The sequence below is a fragment of the Oncorhynchus masou genome, chromosome 7 (genome assembly GCF_036934945.1).
Source record: "Oncorhynchus masou masou isolate Uvic2021 chromosome 7, UVic_Omas_1.1, whole genome shotgun sequence".
NCBI classification, from domain to species: Eukaryota; Metazoa; Chordata; class Actinopteri; order Salmoniformes; family Salmonidae; genus Oncorhynchus; species Oncorhynchus masou.
In genome coordinates, this window is record NC_088218.1 from 19,573,610 (window position 1) to 19,589,045 (window position 15,436).

General features: G+C 43.0%; 1 pseudogene; it reads left to right on the plus strand.

The window, feature by feature from the left end:
* Positions 1-12,651: 12,651 nt before the first annotated feature.
* The window catches only part of LOC135543470 (fidgetin-like), a 36,392-nt pseudogene continuing 33,607 nt past the window's right edge, over positions 12,652-15,436 (plus strand).

The following is a 15,436-nucleotide window of genomic DNA, read 5'->3' on the forward strand; positions in this document are numbered from 1 at the left end:
ATGTATACATTTACAGCATGAAATACCAGGTCTGGTAACAGCTGTTAACTCAGGTCCTGAGCAGTTCATTTTTCATAAGAATATAACATGTTGGCAACATATGACTTGTTGGCAACATTGTTTAAATGGTACATCACATATGGTAGAGGAGCTAGGAGCTGTGAGACCCACCGTTGAATGTGATGGGTAGTGAAAAGGCCTTTAGGCTAGCATCACTTTTCAGGCAGTGTCTCTACTTATCCATGACTCATCTCCCATCTCTCTCTCTCTCTCTCCTATCTCTCTCTCTCTCTCTCTCTCTCTCTCTCTCTCGCTCTCTCTTTCTCTCGCTCTCTCTCTCATACCTATCTCTCTCTCTCTTTCTCTCTCTCTCTCTCATACCTATCTCTCTCTCTCTCTCTCTTTCTCTAGCTCTCTCTCTCATACCTATCTCTCTCTCTCTCTCTTTGCCTATCACTCCTTCTCCTTCTCTCTCTCTCTCTCTCCGTCTCTCTCGCTCTCTCCTTATATTAATGCAACAACTGCATTGGTGGGGAATGAGATGTGATATAACAGGAAAAAATATAGCTTACAACGTTCAGATGCATTACAATATACTCTAACTCGCTCTCTGATATTTTCATACAACCTGTGGATTAGCTGTGCATCGGCACTGAAGGCTGGAACATGTACAGAATGAATATGGCCTGTTGGAAATGTATGGAGTCTCACTGTGTTCCAGAATACATGAGAAGGAGGCAGGTGTCATGTTCCTGTCATGCAGGATTCCTACAGGACGTGGTCACGCCCACTCAGATCCCCCCCCACACACACACTGATCACAGACCAGCACGCTGCTTCATATACTCTGCATGGGAATAGAAGGAAAAAGAGGAGGAGGAGGAGGGCAGAGAGAAGAGGTGGGGAGAAGGAAGTAGAGAGTGATGGAAGGAGGAGGAGGGGAATGAGGTGGAGGATGAGGGGATGAAGAAAGTATGTAAGTGAAGAGGAGGATGAGGACGAGTGAATGGACAGCAGCAAGAGGAGAGAGAAGAGGAGGAATAGGAGGAGGGAGAGAAAGAGAGTGGGGTCTGGAGTTTTGATGGCGGTGCCTTCAGGCTCCTCCAGGCGACAAGAATCACTGTCTTCTGAGAAGTCCCCAACGTCCTCGCTTAGCCCGGGCCCCTGGAGCAGAGAGGATGAGAGGGGGCCCGCAGGCCGCTCTGTGATCATTAGGATTCACACTGGCTTTGGCAGCAGGTCTCCCCAGCCACGAACACGGCATATTTAGACCCAGGGATGGCTCCCTCTCCCCCTGCTTGTTGTGAGGGAGGGCTGGGGAGACGGGAGCCATGCAACAGGACTGAGGAGCAAAGGGCTCAGGCAGAGAGTTGGATTTCAAATACATTTACATCGACATTCACTATACTATACACTTATCTGTGTAAGAGATCTGCTTGGAATATGGTGTTGTTATTGCGTCGGACATTTGTTCTGTTGTTACTGTATGATTCATGTTGTCTTCTCAGAAGATGACGTTGGTGATTCATTCTGTATGATTCAGCCCTATTCAGATGAGGCTGAAGGTCTTTTATTGCCATTTGAATAATAAATATGCAGTGAGCCGTAACTGGTTATCATTGTGTTGAAACAAATGGCATAAATACAGGATGGGGTTCTTGTCTTCCACGTGATGTAAGTGGCTCAGGTGGTTAGAAAAGTACACCCCAAAACATCCCTCACCTTCCCCACCTTCCCCCCTCCACCTCCAGCTACACAGCTGTTGTGCTGGTATCGATTTCTCCGGCCCCACTCTTTCCCCAGCGTCGTTATATAGGCCAGGGGAATGACCATTGGGCCCAGCCAACAGCCTAGCAGATGGACAAACCTTTACCCGGCTCCTTCAGAACAGCAGTAGATGGATGGAACACTCCTTCTAGGCCCGGAGAGAGAGAGAGACCCAGAGAGAGACTCAGAGAGACAGTGTAGTTGTTTTAATTGTTTGTGGTGTTAGTTGGCCTGGCGCTGTAGACTCCATGCTGCAGGCTGGCTCTCAGGGGACCGGCACCCGGATGCAGGTCGTGACCCCGGTGCTAGCGGTGGAGCCTGACACAGGACAGGATCGAACTCAGGTACATATCAATTAACTCCCCAATTAACAGACACAAACAGAGATGCTGGGCCCAGATACTGAAGGGACAGGACAGGAAGCTGGGTGCAGGAGAACAACACTGAGCTGTTTGTCTATATGGAACCAGTATGTTATTAAGGGCTGTTCAGCTCTAGCCGAGGTGGCATTGATTGTGAATGGAGCATTGGTCTGGAGAGGGCAGGTACATGAAGGTTAAGAGATAGACTCAATCTGGCCATTAGGAAATATATGCTACAGCTAGTGTTGCAGAAGCTTTTTTGTCAAAGAACGGACAATAACATTTAGCTGACATATTGATCAGAGCTTGTGGAGTACAGCCTATAAAGGACAATGTTGCTATGCTAAAAGCTGAAACATTGTTAACTCCGTGAAGATGCTCTTTAAAATGCAATCTATGCACTTTATAGTCACTCTATGTGACAGGAGGTTGAGTACTCAGTTAAGAAGCACTGCCATTTCTGTGGGACATTCAATGCCCACGTCTGTTGTTTGGAAAGGCCTGTCTGTCAGGGAAGCACATCTCCTGGTACAGAGGAGAGGGTCATGTGGCTGACGGTGCTCAACTAGTAGTTATGGCAGCCCTGCCACGGCTCACTGGCTCCACACAGTCACAAGGAAGGAGATGAGAATCATCAACTGTGTCCTCTCCTGCTCCACACACACAGGCACGGGAGTGAGTGGCACACACACACACACACACACACACACACACACACACACACACACACACACACACACAGAGACAGACATGCATGGACAGATGCACGTTCCACCCAAACACACACATACTAACAGACAAGCACACATATATGCACACAAGAAACCCACAGGCTAAACTCGTACGCAAACACCTTTAGTCTGTCTATCAAAATACAAATAAAAAGGGTTTGAAATACCTCATCAATATGCCGTAATGAATCAGAAGTATTTAACTTTTACTTTTGCCATTTTCACAGTAAATCACTATGCTTTTAAGGCCTTTATATTCATTTAATTGTTTAAGAAAGGCTGTCGTGTAGTCGGCTGACTGCTATCAGACTGAAAATATGTCTCACCCCATGATTGAGTGCCCCAGTTATTAAGAAAAGCCAACAGTCCTTTAATCTCCTTTACAACTTAATGCTCCCAACTAAATGTTACACTGAGGAAGGCAGCGAAGCCTTCAAGTATGAAACATGAATATCTGCACTCAGGGGTTGGCCAATAAACTCTATTATAATGCATCAGGATCTATCTGGGGACCACTTTGTTCTAAATGTATCATATCATCGCTGTTCGAGACATGACTTCACAATCTTGTGATGTAAGTATTACTACAATTCATGAAATTCAAATACTTATGTTGGGCCGTTAATTTGAACTATAAGCCGTAGGGAGAAAGATTTACAACTGGAAGCTGTGTGGAGTTGAGGGCCGTTTTAATTTTCTTCCATTAAAGGATTCAGTAGAAAGAGGGAGAGAAAACGGTAGAGAACTGAGCTGGTGCGAGGTGAGACTGGCTGTCTTACTCTGAACTTTCCTATCCATGTCACTGAGGAATTTATTTACATCTGTTTGAATTGCAAAGGTCAAGTTCCTACACATTTACATGTAGTTGTGATAATGCAGCTATCCTAGTTAAGGCAGGCTTCTCCTGGCCTCCTGGTGTTGCTTGCTCTGTAGCAAAGCACTGCATTTTTCATGAGCATATAGCCCCTGGAATTCCACAGCATTGTTAACTGATACTTCCTGAAGGCATTGCGCTACACACTCTCATGCCTGGTAAGATGTTCTCCTCGTAAGACGGGAGAACAGGAACACACAGTGAGCTGGGGGTCAGGACAAACAGACAAAGTTCTCTGTTTCAATCTGGCCTCAGCCACTAGATTAAAGAACCCGACCGTGGAAGCTCATGGATGTTGCGGCCAGCCTTTTACAAAACCACGTCTCCTCAAATCAGCCAAATCACAGATGATTTCACCCTTGTTTTGTGGTACAAATGATTTGCTTGACGGTTTTAGCCGCTGTTGCTGTTGTATTCACAAAGTGCATCGTGGCCTTTCAAGTGGATTTGTGCTGCAGACGTTTTTACGGTGTCTTCTCACAGATCTGCACTCTTTTTGCGTGGTGAAAAACGTCACCCTTGGTGATTGCTGCGCAGACAAATCAGCTCATTCTATACCTGCACTGCACCTTCACTCAAAGCCGTGCTCATCCTCCAAAACATTGTATGGACGGGGATTTCCCGACGGCCTCACCTTAACCCACAATAATCTCCCATAAGTGGCCTGTGGTCTCGTATTAGCAGTCATTTGTCAGACGGCGCGGCGGGCCAATGTTACGGGTTCAAACTGAAATTGGAAATGCCTCAACAGCCCAGCTTTGCTTCTCTCTTTACACTCTGTAACCCAGGCCAAGATACCATTATCTTCAAGGTATTCTGGAAGAAATGGCTTCTGAATCTTCTGGTCATTTCAACTGTTTTGGTGAGCTCTTTGTTATCTCTCCGAGGTTCTTTTATTAATGGTCAGGCTCTGAGAGGAATGTTTTTAGCGAGCACAGATGCAATTCACAAGTCATTTTTCAGAGAGATTGGAGAATTAAATCTAGTGTGGTTTTTTGAATGGAGTCTCTGGGTATCCAATAGCACCACAAAGTGAAAAGGTGTAGCATAGACTGCATACAGTATGGTCCTTTTCTACAGACAGCTTGATGACAGCATGATAATAATTATGAGAATGTGAATTATTTAAAAATCAGAAACAAATAAAAATAGAATCAACTGGAACACTCTCCACTCATACAAGGAGTAATGTAATATCACTGATTATCACTATAGCACATTGTATCTACTCCTATTGTTGGAACACCATTGTTGTTGTTGTGTCTGTATACACATGGTACAGTGTGGACACAGTAGTAGGAAACTATCTGAAAACCAGGTACCTTCCCGCTGTGGACCTGCAGCACTGTTGAACAGCAGCCTTCATTGGGCCTCAGCTCTCTGATTGAGTCCATCCAAGTGGAGCGCTATTGAATCAGGAGAGTAAACCACAGGGACATGGTCTAGCACACCCAGCTACACACACACACACACACACACACACACACACACACACACACACACACACACACACACACACACACACACGCACGCACGCACGCACGCACGCACACGCACACGCACGCACGCACACGCACGCACACGCACGCACACGCTGATCATACAGTCTCCTGCTAATTGTGTGGACACATTGGTGACCATGAGATGTTGTGGAGTGCTGCTGTCTGGGCTGTACCAAGCAAAGTAAATATAATACTGTGCTCTCTGCAACCCCCTCGCTGTAACAACAGGAGGTACACATTCCAATACTGTATGAGCTAGACCTGCAGTGCACCTGTAATAACCCATCACTGAAATACTATATCTCTAAGGACCCAGATGCACAATCCTAGAAATGTACTCAAACGTTACCTAAAAAAAAAAAGGTTGAAATTGCACATACATTTGAGGCAAGTCAGGATTTGCCCCTAATTGAACGATTTGAGTGTGATACTATCAGGACAATCTTTCACTCACACGTTGTTTTATGCCTTGAGATTTTGACTCATCACCCGACAGGGAATATACAAGACGCCTACTGTCTGCTAAATGGCATGTATTACTGTTGTTATCATATGAAAAGGACAGAGCAGGACTGCACCATGTGAAAAGGCCTAGGTAGGAGACAGAGAGCCATAGCGGTCAACGATGCCAGCACTCTCCCACTCTCAATTAAGGGAGAACTCAAGAATAGACCTTTCAAGTAGTTAATTAGATGAAGCCCGGGCGTTCATTCAGAGGAAGACTACGCCACAAACAATGAAGTGGTGACCAGTCATGGTAAAAAAAGAAAAATATGGCGTATCACCATGGAGATGTGAGTTGGCTTCGATATCCCAACGTAAAAGAGTCGTCAGGTTGAAATGCAGATAGGATGTCATTATAATTTTTGGGGGGGCCTAATGATGGTCATTATGTGCCAGCACTGATTGAATTCCATTTGTTAGTTCCACATTTGAGCCGAGTTGGAATAATTACCATTTTAGTGTCTCCATTAAAATGAATGTTAAATTGTTCATGGCCCAGACGTCTCTGGCTTTTTTGAGACTAACATGTTATTCTTTGATTGAGAACTGTTAAGAGGATGTTCTTTAGTTGTGGTTCTGATATAGAATGAAGGAAGAATGTGAAATGGACAGGTGATTTTATGTTGATTTAATTTGAATACATATCAATTATTGCATAGTGTTAAATCAAATATCATATGAATGAATGTAATTTAATCATTAAAGCCTACCACATGGAAAACATTTGACTTTTTAACGGTCTACAATGTACAGTGCATTCGGAAAGTATTCAGACCACTTGGCATTTCCCATATTTTGTTACGTTAGTCTTATTCAAAAATATTTTTGTATTTAAATTCCCTCATCAATCTACACACAATACCCCATAATGACCAAGCAAAAACAGGTTTATTAGAAATTTTTGCAAACGTATATATTTTTTCAACAGAAATATCACATTTACATAAGTATTCAGACCTTTTACTCAGTACTTTGTTGAAGCATCTTTGGCAGCAATTACAGCCTCTTGTATTTTTGGGAATGACGCTACAAGCTTGGCACACCTGTATTTGGGGGAGTTGAAAAACATCCCAACAGCATTATGCCGCCACCACCATGCTTCACCTTAGGGATGGAGCCAGGTTTCAATCTTGGTTTCAGCAGGCCAGAGTATCTTGTTTCTCATGGTCTGAGAGTCCTTTAGATGCCTTTTGGTAAACAAAAAACAGGCTGTCATGTATTTTACTGAGGAGTGGTTCCGTCTGGCCACTCTACCATAAATGCCTGATGGAGTGGTGGAGTGCTGCAGAGATGGTTGTTCTTCTGGAAGGTTCTCCCATCTCCACAGAGTAACTCTGGAGCTTATGTAAATAATGTATTTCTGTAGATTTTTTTTTATGTGCAGAATTGTGCACAATTTGTTGCTTTGTGTAGATTGATGAGGAAACAAATGAACTGAATCCATTTTAGAATAAGGCTGGAAGGTAACAGAATGTGGAAAAGGGGAAGGGGTCTGTATACTTTCCGAATGCATCGTATTGACGACACTATGCATGCTTAACAAGTCTGACCTTATCATGTATGGATTAGTCTGCAATCTAATTGTCAAACACTTCTCAATGTGATCATCTTTCCACTCTGAGTGATCCACTGTGCTGTATTGATGCCATGTGCTGTATTATAAATAATCCAATCAACAGCAGTTGATACAACGACACTCATTAGCTACCACCTGAAATCTGACTGACACGACATGTCTGCATGTTTATGAAAAGGACATGTTTTGTCTGTCTGGTTTCGCAGGCCTAAAGCATGTTTCTATTGAGCAGCAACAACAAACAACAGCATGTCTGGTGTCCTTGCCCACTGCAGTGGGAGTCCTCTCATGAGCCTGTCCACCTGAGTGGATGTAAGTGTGTGTTTGTGTAGCAGGCAGCGTTATGACACACGCACACACACACGCACACACGCACACACGCACACACGCACACACACACACACACACACACACACACACACACACAAACACACACACTCCCCTAATATAGCCATTCCATAGCACATTTACACAGCAGCAGCGGGCGGCCAGCCTACCAATGCACACGGTGAGAGGATTTGGCCAGCACCTAATCAATCAATGACAGATTACCTCGAAAGCCACTTCCACAGCCATTAAGGCAGGACAAATGCAGAAATGCAACTGAACAACTTGGAGTTTTAAGCCAACAGTGGGACTTCCTGGTTATTTGTCAAAGTCACTGCTGCTGAGCTGCATGACTGGGTGCACATAGCGAGTGTGTGGTGCGACTCACGTAGCAGACAGAGGCAAACCAGCCAGGCGGGAGAGAGCGAGAGTGTATGTGTGTGTGTGTGTGTGCCAGCACGCGCGTGTGTGTGTCCCTATGTGTTTGCGCCTCTAGCCATGACTCCGTGGGCCCAGTGGCGTTTACAGTAAATCACATTGCCTTTATTGCCAGATTTAGTAGCTTATTCTCAATAGGCTCCGTTCAATCTAAGCTCCGACCCATCAGGGTCTTAGTCTCAGTCCATAAAGGACAGCAGACCACACACCAGCAGAGACACACAGGCCTTTCAGCCTGCCTACTCAGTCTATTTCCTTCCTGATTCTCTGAACACTAGGCATTATGGAACAGTGACTGTGTTTCATTGAAAAATACTCTCATTTTTCTCCTTTAGGCTTTCATTGCTTTTGAGGGTGTTATATTTATATCAGTGTTCTCTATTCACTGGGGGTTTCTATGCAATGTAGCTGTACTTGATAAGAGACACCAACACAATCTTATTTCACATAGGTACTATTACCAAGGGAACGCATAGTGTTGCACATGTATTGTAGGGAATTTAGAAAGGAGAGATTTGTATTCATTCAAATTGTACTTGACATCTTTGTCTGTTAATAAATATTGCAGGTTAAATGTTTGCATAATGATTTATAAGCGAGGAGTACAATTATATCTGTGATTTGAGGATTATAGACATCAAGGAAGGAAAATAGATTTGTATTTGTAATGTATGTAAAACACATTCTCTCAATTTAAATGTTTGATCTGTGTGACAGTTGATAGAACTACTTTACCTTTCTATAAAGCTGCTTGTTTTGTTCTTTAAGGGTGAGATGCATCTCAAATTAAGCTTTTTAAGATGTTTTTGGATCCAGCACTTCAGTGGCCTACTAAATAATGCATAAATCCAATCATAATGTGACACCAGACAAAGTTTTTCTTTTCATTTTTATGATGACTGGAAAAGAAAACACATGTATTTTTCCTGTAATTTTGCTGTAAAGCAAAAGTACAGCTTGTGGTCTTGAAGTGATGAAGGGTGACATCATAGTCCTCGGACGGGGGGACTGTAATCCAGACAGTCATGTGACTAGAATGCGAACATCTACTGTGGGTTTAGCATCACTGTACACCCCCTCCTATTCAATTAAGAGCTAAAGCTCATTAGTGGCAGCACCACATCATTACCTCTGAAATGGTTAATGACTTCAAATCCATTTAGATTAATGTAGCAGTTAAATCACGGCGAGGCCTGCTCAAATTCAACAAGGCCATGCTTATACATATAGTATACACATACACACACACACACACACACACACACACACACACACACACACACACACACACACACACACACACACACACACACACACACACACACACACACACACACACACACAGTCTATCTAGCATATCCATTACTCTTAGCGAATAATATTGGTGTTGGCAGACTGAGCTCCCTTGCAAATTCACTTTCAAATTGGACTTGTGGTTCATTTGAAAACTAAATCCGAATAATAGATCACTTTGAGGGATTCGTACACTAGGTGGTATTTTACAGATTAGTGTCAAATATTTAATGCTACCGTTGAATATTCAGTATCACCTGAATTGCTGTCTTTACTGCAATTTGCAAATTAGATGCAAATATTCTGCCTACCGCAGGAGGGTAATTTATGTGTGGAGCCTACACAGTACTAACTACATCAAGTCTGAAACAATCGAGGTACTCCACCATTTCCTGCAAAAGAAAATTATAACGTGGTAGATCCAACAGAAAGGGACAAAAATATCACAGAAATAGAGAGGAACCAACAAGATTCTGAAGAAATTCTGAGTGTATGTGAAGTGTGGATATTATAGGGGAAGAAAAGGAGACGTGAAAGAAGTCAAATAATTCCATGTGTCCTGCCTGCTGACACAAGGACAAAAGGCCGGACACAATGTGTGTGTATCCTTGCGTGCGTGTTTGCATGTGTGTGTGTGTGTGTGTGTGTGTGTGTGAGTTTGTGTGTGTGCTCTGCATGTGCATGCATGTGTTTGTGTATATTTGTGTGCACGCATGTGTGTTTGTATATGTGTGCATTTGTGTGGGTGTGAGTGTATGTTTACACACCCATGGTACCATCAAGAATCACAGCGTGGCTGTATCTCAGAATGACCTCCAAGCCAGTCAGCAGCTGTGTGGACCTCACAGCCACGTAGGTACACCATCACAGTGGCTGGCACACACAAGGGCGAGCCAAAACCCCCTCCATTCTCAACCCCCAAACCCTCCTACTGATTCAACCCTCTGTCTCTGTTGCGTCACTTTCTATCACCACAGCAGTACCACTCCTAGCAGTGTGACTCACATTCAGCTGTGGCCGCCTATCAGCCACAGTCCAGTTTAGAGTCCAGATTTCAACATAATGGGGGGAATTCTCTTAATCTGGCAAATACTTTTTTTTGCAACAAAATCAAGGTGAGATTTACCTCAACATGTGAACAAAACATGCAAATACGGTGTGTGCACAAAACATTAGGAACATCTTCCTAATATTGAGTTGCACCTCCCCTTCTGCCCTCAGAACAGACTCAATTTGTCAGGGCATGGACTCTACAAGATGTCGAAAGCATTCCACAGGGATGCTGGTCTTTGTTGACTCCAATGCTTCAAGTTGGTTGGATGTCCTTTGGGTGATGGACCATTCTTGAAACACACGTGAAACTGTTGAGCTTGAAAAATCCATCAGTGTTGCAGTTCTTGACACACTCAAACCGGTGTGCCTGGCACCTACTACCATACACTGTTCAAAGGCACTTAAATATTTTGACTTGCCCATTCAACCTCTGAATGGCACACATACACAGTCCATGTCTCAATTGTCTCAAGGCTTAAAGATCATTTTTTACCTGTCTCCTCCCCTTCAGCGACACTGATTCAAATGGATTTAACAGGTGACATTAATAAGGGATCATAGCTGTCAACTGGATTCACCTGGTCAGTCTATGTCATGGAAAGAGCAGGTGTTCCTAATGTTTTAGACACTCAGTGTAAATATCTGCTTGTCTGTTGGTCTGCTTGTCTGTTGGTCTATCTGTCTGTTGGTCTATCTGTCTGCTGGTCTGTCTGCCTGCCTGCCTGCCTGCCTGCCTGCCTGTCTGTCTGTCTGTCTGTCTGTCTGTCTGTCTGTCTGTCTGTCTGTCTGTCTGTCTGTCTGTCTGTCTGTCTGTCTGTCTGCCTGCCTGCCTGCCTGCCTGCCTGTCTGTCTGTCTGTCTGTCTGTCTGTCTGTCTGTCTGTATGTCTGTCTGTCTGTCTGTCTGTCTGTCTCTCTGCCTGCCTGCCTGCCTGCCTGCCTGCCTGCCTGTCTGTCTGCCTGCCTGCCTGCCTGTCTGCCTGTCTGTCTGTCTGTCTGTCTGGGGGTATACCTGGGAACCACAAGGTGGTAGACCTACATTGGAACCTGTTTTGGGAGGTGTGATGGGAACTGGAGCACTGGGATTTGGAATAGCTCCATGCTGAACTGATGATGTCCAAACCAGAGGTCCCCGTAAAAGGCCAGTGAAACCCTACAGTATAGAGCCAGCCCTAGCCAGTCAGTCAGCCAGCCAGGCCATGTGTGATCAGGGGTTAAATTGAAAGGGAACAGAGTGGAACAGATGGGAGCATACAGTGAGAATTGAAGTGATTCTCTGTTCAAAATGGTCATCGAAATAGCCATCCCTTTCGGGGACAGTTTTATAGCACTTTAAAAAATAATTCCCAGTTGAACCTCTTTGTGTGTCTAGATGCGTGTGCACACTCACACATGCGCGCCTGTGTATGTTTGCGTGCGTTGTGCATGTGCGTGTGTGCGTGCGCGCGCGGGTAAGTGTAGACCATCTCAGATATCTCACTATTTTTTAAATGAACTTATTCCCTTTATTTCAACTGTATACAAATCAAATTCCTGGCTCTCATTACCAGGACTTTGATTGTGTAAATAAATAAAAGTTACCAGCCATGACGATTGGGATATTTCGATTGAGCCTTTATTTGACACACTGAACTTCATCTGACAGTTGTTCCATCGTTGATGTCTTGTTTAAATGTGATCTCCCTACTGATGCTCTTATAGTGTGTTAACTAGGACAGTTCAGCTCTAATTAGGATTTAGATAGATAATTCGACGTTGGTGCTATAATTATCATTGGGAAATACAGAACTAGGACTAGTGGAATGAGTGCGTGTGTCTGTGTGAGCGCGTGTGTCACACAGCAATCGCACATAAGGCTACATTCCCAGATTGTTCTCTAAATATGGGACAATGGTTATTGATTTCTTATTTGCAATTGTTTTAAAAAAAAGATCAGTGCGCAATTACAAATAATCAATAGATTAAAAGTATCTGCTTAGACAGATCCAATCTCATAGCCTACAATAGTCTACTGTAGGTAGCGTTTACTTAAACACAATCACGAGCTTCTGCTTATTTCCCAATACAATGTTACGTCGATGTCTGTTGGCATAACAAGATAATAACCTTGCATAATTACCCCTTTACGCGGGACTTTGAATTTCTGGTCTTTACAGCTAGACGCATGCGCATTGGGAGGCATACTGGTCAGTCTCCGAAGCAGCTGTTTTAGGGTTTGAAATTCCAACATGGCAGTGGCTGTGGTCAGTGTTGCCTGCGCTAACTTGGAATGGTTTTAAATCCCACGCAGCCTCGCTTAACCCACCGCACAGTCATTCATCAGCAAGCTCTACCGTGGATCGATGTTGCTCTAACCCCAGAGGTCGACCTGCGCACATACAGGTAAGCCTTTCCAGAACTGGATTCGAGATGTCCGCAATTAAAGTAGCCGTTATTAGGCGAGTCTTGCCTTAGCAGGGAACCCAAGCGCTTTATCCGTAAAGACACCACCACCCTCCGAGACGCAATGAATCATAAGGGATTTAAGCAGGCACTGTTAAAAACAATTTGTATTGCTTTTGCAATGCATTTATCAACGAGTTTGTTCGTTTTAGGATCGTAAAGTAGCGCATTTGCGTTTTGGATTAGTGTCACTTAAAACCGCATGGGTATGTTGTGTTCTTATGTAGGCTATCCAATTGCTATTGCTCGGTTCGAATGACAGTGCTTGTGTGTGGTGGGTGCTGGGCCGATATTTGAATTGTTTCAAAGTAGACAACTTTTATCCATGCATACAGTGATTACAACAAGTATCCCTATGCATCATATCAGTCGCATCAGCGGATGCAATGTCACAGTCCTTGTGACACACCATCTAATGTTAAAGCACGAGAGTAGCCTATGCTCGAGCTTGTGTATTTGTATTAGGCGAGAGCGATATCACCACGGGTAACTTTCTCGATAACATAATAACAGCAATCAATGCGCAAATTATCTGGTGTGAACCAAGTGGCTGCACCATCATCTGATTTGCTCCCGCCTCTACAGCGCTATCCAACTGCGTTTTGCTGCCAGGGTCCACTTTCCTTGTAATAGTATGCGTGTAGGTTAGATGAGTATTTAGTAGCCCTGACTAGAACGACTCACGTTAAAATGAAATGTGAGAGCGGAGAGTAGTGCTTCTTATGTAAAACAACCTTTGGAATGCCTCCTCGTCCAAATTCCAATTCCAATGCTCTCTCCTCTTCTTCCCCGTTATTCGCAGCGAGAAATGATCAGTAGCAGCAGCGTCTATGGTAGGTTCTTTTTTCCTATCTTTCATTTGATTAACTGTTGTTATTTTTAAAATTGTGTTTGTTTTGACCGTGCTCGTTTCCAAGCATGCGTTTTGTGTCAGTTTCTTTAAAATAATGACAGGAAATATAACTGATGTATGATGAGATATGTTGCACGCGTGCACATTGTTTTGTGAGAGTTTAGCAATGAAGGCCTACATGTTGATTTTTCCATGCTATCATCCTCAGATTTGTGTCCAAATTAAAACAATAAAATAAAAGTATCATACTCTATCTAGGCCGAATTTTTGCCACTCTCGGGAAAACAAATTATTACTATAGTATACATAATGGAATATTCCTCGCATCAGATGGTCGCTTTGAATGCAAACGGACCCTTGGCGTTTGTCTGTGCTGGCTTTGAATGCACATCATTATGATGCCGATATGTTTTCGGAAATTGCTGCACCCAGAACTACTTTCAAGCGCAGAGCTTGGGCAATAGTAGGCTAACAGGAATGTCTCCCAGGTCCACTTGTTATGTAGGCTATATTCAGAATATATTAGTCTGCTTAAATTATGACTAATATACCGGTAAACGTGTTATACTAATCTTCAAACGTTGTTATTACGGATAGACTACTAGAGTATTATCAAATTATTAGAAGAATAGACTGAAAGGTTAGCTTTTGTTAGTCTCAGGTGTGGCAAACAAACTGTAATGTAATCCAAATATATCAATCATTGATCAGTAATTTGTTTTAATGTAATGATTATCTTATACCAGAAGCCTACCCTACAAATAAGAATTATAGATAGTCATTGATTATTAACCTCATCAGAAATGGCAAACAGCAGTAATTAAGCAGCTATTAATAGCACATTAAGAGGCCATCTTTGTCACCATTTGGCCTTTATCAACATGGAACACTGAAATATATAGCCTAGTTAGGCTATTAGACACATATTTCAAATTGATCAAAGAATATTGAGATATTTTGCATCAAAACCAAAATATCCTGAATGAGCATGACAATAATTTGACTTCATCCTGAATATATGAACATAGAAGATTTAGGCCTATCCCATTTCTGGACTGGCTTTGTGACATTGATCCTATGAATCGTACAAACTGTTATGTGAGGTGTGCAATTCAAAAGGGACATGAATGAACTTTAAAGTGAGTCACAAAAAAATAATGTTTGTTCTTTAGGTAATATAATATAACATTCATCGCAAGGTAGGCCAGATTGAATGTTATGCATCAACTCTAATTTGTATTTCCCTGTACGTTCAAGTTAAGCTACCTAGAAATAACAAATAGGACTTAGCCTACGGTCTTCAACGTCAACATTTTGTTCATTTGTCATGTTAATTTGCCACTTTGTTTTCACTTGTTGTTTTATACGTAGTATAGAGATGAATGTTAATATTAGCCTCTCTCTCTCTCTCTCTCTCTCTCTCTCTCTCTCTCTCTCTCTCTCTCTCTCTCTCTCTCTCTCTCTCTCTCTCTCTCTCTCTCTCTCTCTCTCTCTCTCTCTCTCTCTCTCTCTCTCTCTCTCTCTCTCTCTCTCTCTCTCTCGCTCTCTCTTAGAAATGCATCACAGTTCGGGGTGTAGTTAGTCACATATGTTGGTTGACTATCCTTTTCCACCCCCTTACTTTACTAATTCATTCATTTCATGTAAATCCACAGTATATTTGCTGAATGATAGAATAGATTTGTTTTCATTAGATTAGCCCACATAATGCAACTT